Genomic DNA, 7500 nt, shown 5'->3' on the forward strand with positions numbered 1-7500 from the left:
GATGGTGGTGATGGTGATGGTGATGATGGTGATGGTGGTGGTGGTGATGGGTGGTGAGGGTGGTGGTGATGGTGGTGATGGTGATGGTGGTGGTGATGAGGTGATGGTGTGGGGTGGTGGTGGGGTGGTGGTGGTGATGATGGGTGATGATGGTGATGGTGGTGGTGGTGATGGTGGTGGTGCTGGTGGCGGTGGTGATGATGATGGTGGGTGGTGATGGTGGTGGTGGTGATGGTGGTGGTGGTGTGGTGGTGGTGGTGATGATGGTGATGGTGTTGGTGGTGTTGGTGATGGTGGTAGTGGTGGTGGTGAGGATGGTGTTGGTGGTGGTGATGGTGGTGGTGGTGATGGTGGTGGTGATGATGATGGTGGGTGGGGAGGTGGGGTGGTGGTGGTGGGGGTGATGATGGTGGTGGTGATGGTGGTGATGGTGGTGGTGATGATGATGGTGGTGGTGATGGTGGTGATGATTGTAGTGATGGTGGTGGTGGCGGTGCTGGTGGTGCTGGTGCTAGTGGTGGTGGTTGTTGCTGCTGCTACTTGCGACTAACAGCACTTGCCCCTGCAGCCTGTTAGAGGCTACACGGGGGATCTTTGTCTGTGTCTGTGTGTGAGGTGCTAGCTAACAGCACTTGCCCCTGCAGTCTGTCAGAGGCTACACGGGGGAGCTTTGTCTTTTTGTCTTCTCATTATCAGAGAGACGAGTGTTGGTGGAGTTTCTGGGCTGTGTGCCCTGTCTGTGTGTGTGTGTGTGTCTGTGTGTGTGTCTGTGTGTGTGTCTGTGTGTGTGTGTGTGTCTGGTGGTGTGTGTGTCTGTGTCGGTGTGTGTGTGTGTCTGTGTCTGTGTGTGTGTCTGTGTGTGTGTCTGTGTGTGTGTCTGTGTGTGTGTGTGTGTCTGTGTGTGTGTCTGTGTGGTGTGTCTGTGTGTGTGTCTGTGTGTGTGTCTGTGTGTGTGCGTGTGTGTCTGTGTGTGTGTCTGTGTGTGTGTGTGTGTCTGTGTGTGTGTTTGTGTGTGTGTCTGTGTGTGTCTGTGCGTGTGTGTCTGTGTGTGTGTCTCTGTGTGTGTGTCTGTGTCTGTGTGTGTGTGGTCTGTGTGTCTGTGTATGTGTGTCTGTGTGTGTGTCTGTGTGTGTGTGTGTGTCTGTGTCTGTGTGTGTGTCTGTGTGTGTGTGTGGTCTGTGTGTGTGTGTCTGTGTGTGTGTGTGTCTGTGTGTGTGTGTCTGTGTGTGTGTGTGTCTGTGTGTGTCTGTGTGTGTGTGTCTGTGTCTGTGTGTGTGTCTGGTGTGTGTCTGTGGTCTGTGGTGGTCTGTGTGTGTGTGTCTGTGTGTGTGTCTGTGTGTGTGTCTGTGTGTGTGTGTGTGTGTCGGTGTGTGTGTGGTCGGTGTGTGGTCAGTGTGTCGGAGTGTGTGTGTCGGGTGTGTGTCTGTGTGTGTCAGTGTGTGTGTGTGTCTGTGTGTGTGTCTGTGTGTGTGTCTGTGTGTGTGTCTGTGTGTGTGTCTGTGTGTCGTTATTTCCGTCCGTTCTTGCTGCTGTGCTCCCAAAGTGTCGCTCATTCTATCTGCACCCCTCACTCTCTTCACTCTCACTCACTCACTCCACTTCTTCAGTGTGAACTCTCTCTCCACGCTCGTGTCTCTCTGTGTCTCTCTGTGTCTCTCTGTGCCTCTCTGTGGTCTCTCTGTGTGTCTCTGTGTCTCTCTGTGTCTCTCTGTGTCTCTCTGAGTCTCTCTGTGTCTCTGTGTCTCTCTGTGTCTCTCTGTGTCTCTGTGTCTCTCTGTGTCTCTGTGTCTCTCTGTGTGGTCTCTTGTCTCTCTGTGTCTCTGAGTTTCTCTGTGTGTCTCTTTGTCTCTCTGGGTCTCTCTGTGTCTCTGTGTCTCTCTGTGTCTCTCTGTGTCTCTCTGTGCCTCTCTGTGTCTCTCTGTGTCTCTCTGTGTCTCTCTGAGTCTCTCTTGTCTCTGTGTCTCTCTGTGTCTCTCTGTGTCTCTCTGTGTCTCTCTGTGTCTCTCTGTGTCTCTCTGTGCCTCTCTGTGTCTCTCTGTGCCTCTCTGTGCCTCTCTGTGTCTCTCTGTGTCTCTCTGTGTCTCTCTGTGTCTCCTCCCGTCTCTCTGTGTCTCTCTGTGCCTCTCTGTGCCTCTCTGTGTCTCTCTGTGTCTCTCTGTGTCTCTCTGTGTCTCTCTGTGTCTCTCTGTGTCTCTCTGTGTCTCTCTGTGTCTCTCTGTGCCTCTCTGTGTCTCTCTGTGTCTCTCTGTGTCTCTCTGTGTCTCTCTGTGTCTCTCTGTGTCTCTCGGTGACTCTCTGTGTCTCTCTGTGTCTCTCTGTGCCTCTCTGTGCCTCTCTGTGTCTCTCTGAGTCTCTCTGTGTCTCTCTGTGTCTCTCTGTGTCTCTCTGTGTCTCTCTGTGTCTCTCTGTGTCTCTCTGTGTCTCTCTGTGCCTCTCTGTGTCTCTCTGTGTCTCTCTGTGCCTCTCTGTGTCTCTCTGTGTCTCTCTGTGTCTCTCTGTGTCTCTCTGTGTCGCTCTGTGTCTCTCTGTGTCTCTCTGTGTCTCTCTGTGTCTCTCTGTGCCTCTCTGTGTCTCTCTGTGTCTCTCTGTGCCTCTCTGTGTCTCTCTGTGTCTCTCTGTGCCTCTCTGTGTCTCTCTGTGCCTCTCTGTGTCTCTGTGTGTCTCTCTGTGTCTCTCTGTGTCTCTCTGTGCCTCTCTGTGTCTCTCTGTGTCTCTCTGTGTCTCTCTGTGTCTCTCTGTGTCTCTCTGTGCCTCTCTGTGTGTCTCTGTGCCTCTCTGTGCGTCTCTGTGTCTCTCTGTGCCTCTCTGTGTCTCTCTGTGTCTCTCTGTGTCTCTGTGTCTCTCTGTGTCTCTCTGTGTCTCTCTGTGTCTCTCTGTGTCTCTCTGTGTCTCTCTGTGTCTCTCTGTGCCTCTCTGTGTGTCTCTGTGTCTCTCTGTGTCTCTCTGTGTCTCTCTGTGTCTCTCTGTGTCTCTCTGTGTGTCTCTGTGTCTCTCTGTGTCTCTCTGTGTCTCTCTGTGTCTCTCTGTGTGTCTCTTTGTCTCTCTGTGTCTCTGTGTCTCTGTGTCTCTCTGAGTCTCTCTGGTCTCTGTGTCTCTCTGTGTCTCCCTCTGTCTCTCTGTGTCTCTGTCTCTCTCTGTCTCTCTCTGTCTCTCTCTGTCTCTCTGAGTCTCTCTGTGTCTCTCTGTGTCTCTCTGCCTCTCTCTGTCTCTCTCTCTGTGTCTCTCTGTGTCTCTGTGTCTCCCTCTGTCTCTCTCTGTCTCTCTCTCTGTGTCTCTCTCTGTCTCTCTCTGTCTCTCTCTGTCTCTCTGAGTCTCTCTGTGTCTCTCTGTGTCTCTCTCTGTCTCCCTCTGTCCCTCTGTGTCTCTCTCTGTCCCTGTGTCTCTCTCTCTGCCTCTAAATCCGCTGCCTAATTGTCAGCGCACCACCATCGCGCGGAGCGACCTTCGTCGAATTTCGGCTCAAACTCTTGGGGTCGTTTCGGGTTTTTTTTGTTATTTTTTTTGTTATTTTTTCCCGTGAGATCGGAGGGCGACCAGCGCTGTGGGGGGTGAGTGCAGTGGAGACGCTCCGGGAGATGGAATCTGTCTTCCGCAGGTAAAATGAGATGTTGACCACCTCGCCTGGTACGCAGGAGGTCGTGGGTTCGATCCCGACCCTGACGACGCCTGCTGCTGCTGTATATTAGGAGTCTGTGTCTCTCATCATCATCATCATCATCACGGTGGCTAGGAGATGTTGACTACCTCGCCTGGTGTACAGGAGGTCGTGGGTCGATCCCGACCCTGACGATGCCTGCTGCTGCTGCTGTAGATTGGAGTTTCCATCTCTCTCTCCGTGGTGCTGATGGTGGTGGTGGTGATGGTGGTAGTAGTGGTGGTGGTGTGGTGTGGGTGAGGGTGGTGGTGGGGTGGTGTGGGTGGTGGTGATGGCGGTGGCGGTGGTGGTGGTGGTGGTGATAAGGCAGGGAGCTGTGTGGGGTGACGCTGTCTGTGTGTGTGTGTGTCTGTGTGTGTCTGTGTGTGTGTCTGTGTGGGTGTGATGTGTGTGACGCTGTCTGGGTGTGGTGTGTGTCTGTGTGGTCTGTGTCTGTCTGTGTGACGCTGTCTGTGTGTGTGTGTGTCTGTGTGACGCTGTGTGTGACGCTGTCTGTGTGTGTGTCTGTCTGTGGTGTCTGTGTGTGTGTGTCTGTGTGTGTCTGTCTGTGTGTGTGTGTCTGTCTGTCTGTGTCTGACGCTGTCTGTGTGTGTGTGTCTGTGTGTATGTGTGTGTCTGTGTGTATGTGTGTGTCTGTCTGTGTGTGTGTGTGACGCTGTATGTGTGTGTGTTTGTGTGTCTGTGTGTGTCTGTGCGTGTGTGTCTGTGTGTGTGTCTGTGTGTGTGTGACGCTGTCTGTGTGTGTGACGCTGTCTGTCTGTGTGTGTGTCTGTGTGTGTGTGTCTGTGGTGTGTATGTGTGTGTGTCTGTGTGTGTGTGACGCTGTCTGTGTGTGTGTGTGTGGTGTCTGTGTGTGTGTCTGTGTGACCCCCAGGTCGTACCTGACCCCCGTGCGTGACGAGGAGTCGAGTCTCAGCGCAAGGCGCGATCACGGCAGGCACGGCAGACCGTCGCTCCACTCAGGTAACCGCGGCGGTGGTGGTGGTGGTGGTGTGGTGGTGGGGTGGGTGGTGATGGTGGTGATGGTGGTGGCGGTGGTGATGGTGGTGGTGACGTTGGTGGCCGGTGGTGGCGGTAGTGGTGGTGGTGGCGGTGGTGGTGGTGACGTTGGTGGCGGTGGTGGTGGTGATGGTGGTGGCGCTGGTGGTGGCGGTGATGGTGGTGGCGCTGGTGGTGGCGGCGGTGGTGGTGGTGGCGGCGTGGCGGTGGTGGCGGTGGTGGCGGTGGTGATGTGGCGGCGGTGGTGGCGGTGGGTGGTGCCGGTGGTGGCGGTTGCGGTCACCGCATCGTCGTCGTTGGCTAACTGCGGCCTAACAATCCCAGGGCCACGTTGTTGTCGGTGTCGCCTCGCTCCCTCACTCCACCACCCCACTTGGCCCGGTCCCCGCAACTCTCCATCGGCGCGTTGTGACTCACCTTGACCCACCGGGTGTGAGTCTGTCTGTCTGTGTGAGTGTGTGAGTCTGTGTGTGTTTGTGTGTTTGTTTGTGCTTGTCTGTGTGAGTGTCTGTGTGTGTGAGTATGTGTGTGTCTGTGTGTGTGTGTCTGTGTGTGTTTGTGTGGAGTGTGTGTGTGTGTGTGAGTCTGTGTGTGTCTGTGTGAGTCTGTGTGTGTGTCTGTGTGTGTGTCTGTGTGAGTCTGTGTGTGTGTCTGTGTGTGAGTCTGTGTCTGTGTGTGTGTGAGTCTGTGTGTGTGTTTGTGTGAGTCTGTGTGAGTCTGTGTGTGTGTGTGAGTCTGTGTGTGTGTCTCTGTGTGTCTGGTGAGTCTGTGGAGTCTGTGTGTGTGTCTGTGTGTGGTGAGTCTGTGTGTGTGTGTGGTGTCGGTGTGTGTGTGGTCTGTGTGGTGTGTGTCTATGTGTGTGGTGTGTGTCTGTGTTTGTGTGTCTGTGTTTGTGTGTGTGTGTCTGTGTGTGTGTCTGTGTGTGTCTGTGTGTGAGTCTGTGTGTGTGGTGTGTGTGAGTGTGTGTGTGTGCGTCTCTGTGTGTGTCTCTGTGTGTTTGTGTGTGTTTGTCTGAGTCTGTCTGTGTGTGTGTGTCTGTGTGTGTGTCTCTGTGTGAGTCTGTGTGTGTGTCTGTGTGTGTGTGAGTCTGTGTGTGTGTCTCTGTGTGTTTGTGTGTGTTTGTGTGAGTCTGTGAGTCTGTGTGTGTGTGTCTGTGTGTGTTTGTGTTTGTATGTGTCTCTGTGTGTTTGTGTGTGTGTGTTTGTCTGAGTCTGTCTGTGTGTGTGAGTCTGTGTGTGTGTAAGTCTGTGTGTGGTGAGTGTCTCTGTGTGTTTGTGTGTGGTTGTTTGAGTCTGTGTGTGTTTGTCTCTGTGAGTCTCTGTGTGTGTGTTTGTCTGTGTGAGTCTGTGTGAGTCTGTGTGTGTTTGTCTCTGTGAGTTTCTGTGTGTGTTTTTGTGTTTCTGTGTGAGTCTGTGTGTGTTTGTCTCTGTGAATCTCTGTGTGTGTTTGTCTGTGTGTGTGTGTTTGTGTGTGTGAGTCTGTGTGTGTTTGTGTGTGTTTGTCTCTGTGAATATCTTTGTGTGTTTGTCTGTGTGTGTGTGTTTGTGTGTGTGAGTCTGTGTGTGTTTGTCTCTGTGAATCTCTGTGTGTGTGTTTGTGTGTGTGAGTCTGTGTGAGTCTGTGTGTGTTTGTCTCTGTGAGTCTCTGTGTGTGTTTGTGTGTGTGAGTCTGTGTGAGTCTTTGTGTGTTTGTCTCTGTGAATCTCTGTGTGTGTTTGTCTGTGTGTGTGTGTTTGTGTGTGTGAGTCTGTGTGAGTCTGTGTGTGTTTGTCTCTGTGAGTCTCTGTGTGTGTGTTTGTCTGTGTGAGTCTGTGTGAGTTTGTGTTTTGTGACACTGTGTGTGTCTGTGTGTCTTGTCTGTGTGTCTTTGTGTGTGTGTCTGTCTTTGTCTGTGTGTCTTTGTGTGTGTGTGTCTTTGTGTGTGTGTGTCTGTCTTTGTGTGTGTGTGTCTTTGGTGTGTGTGTGTGTCTGTCTTGTGTGTGTGTGTCTGTCTTTGTGTGTGTGTGTCTTTGTGTGTGTGTGTCTGTCTTTGTGTATGTGTGTCTGTCTTTGTGTGTGTGTGTCTTTGTGTGTCTGTGTGTGTCTTTGTGTGTGTCTGTCTTTGTGTGTCTGTGTGTGTCTTTGTGTGTGTGTTTGTCTTTGTGTGTGTGTGTCTTTGTGTGTGTGTGTCTGTCTTTGTGTGTGTGTGTCTTTGTGTGTGTGTGTCTGTCTTTGTGTGTCTGTGTGTGTCTTTGTGTGTCTGTGTGTGTCTTTGTGTGTGTGTGTGTCTTTGTGTGTCTGTGTGTGTCTTTGTGTGTGTGTGTCTGTCTTTGTGTGTGTGTCTGTCTTTGTGTGTGTGTCTGTCTTTGTGTGTGTGTGTCTTTGTGTGTGTGTGTCTGTCTTTGTGTGTGTGTGTCTGTCTTTGTGTGTGTGTGTCTTTGTGTGTGTGTGTGTGTGTCTTTGTGTGTGTGTGTCTTTGTGTGTGTGTGTCTGTCTTTGTGTGTCTGTGTGTGTCTTTGTGTGTGTCTGTCTTTGTGTGTGTGTGTCTGTCTTTGTGTGTCTGTGTGTGTCTTTGTGTGTGTGTGTCTTTGTGTGTGTGTGTGTCTTTGTGTGCATCGTGTGGGGAGCGGTGGGTGTAGTGGTTAGCGCCACGCTGCGCTACGAATCCGGCGACCCGAGTTCGATTCCCTCTCACGGTCAACAACACCAGTGACGATTATCTGAACCGGTCCTGGGCCTCCCCTAGGTCGACTCAGCCTCAACTGAGTAGCTGGTGTAGCGGTGTGTAGTGAACATCGCCACTGGGGAGACAAAGGCGGCCGGGCGTGGTGCTGGCCACCCCACCCCCTCACTTGCCCCAACAGTCTG

At 52.5% G+C, this 7500-nt stretch overlaps 1 protein-coding gene across 2 annotated transcripts in view; it reads left to right on the forward strand.

The window, feature by feature from the left end:
• Positions 1 to 4485: 4485 nt before the first annotated feature.
• LOC144741654 (uncharacterized) overlaps positions 4486 to 7500 on the forward strand; it is a 30147-nt gene continuing 27132 nt past the window's right edge. Inside the window, exon 1 of one of the 2 annotated variants that reach the window (XM_078624159.1) lies at positions 4486 to 4618. The gene's annotated coding sequence lies outside the window, so the exon portion shown is untranslated. The remainder of the gene's footprint in view (positions 4619 to 7500) is intronic. The other variant, XR_013590028.1, reaches the window with a different exon arrangement.

This window comes from Lampetra planeri, unplaced genomic scaffold, assembly GCF_965212315.1.
Source record: "Lampetra planeri unplaced genomic scaffold, kcLamPlan1.2.h2 scaffold_640, whole genome shotgun sequence".
NCBI lineage: Eukaryota > Metazoa > Chordata > Hyperoartia > Petromyzontiformes > Petromyzontidae > Lampetra > Lampetra planeri.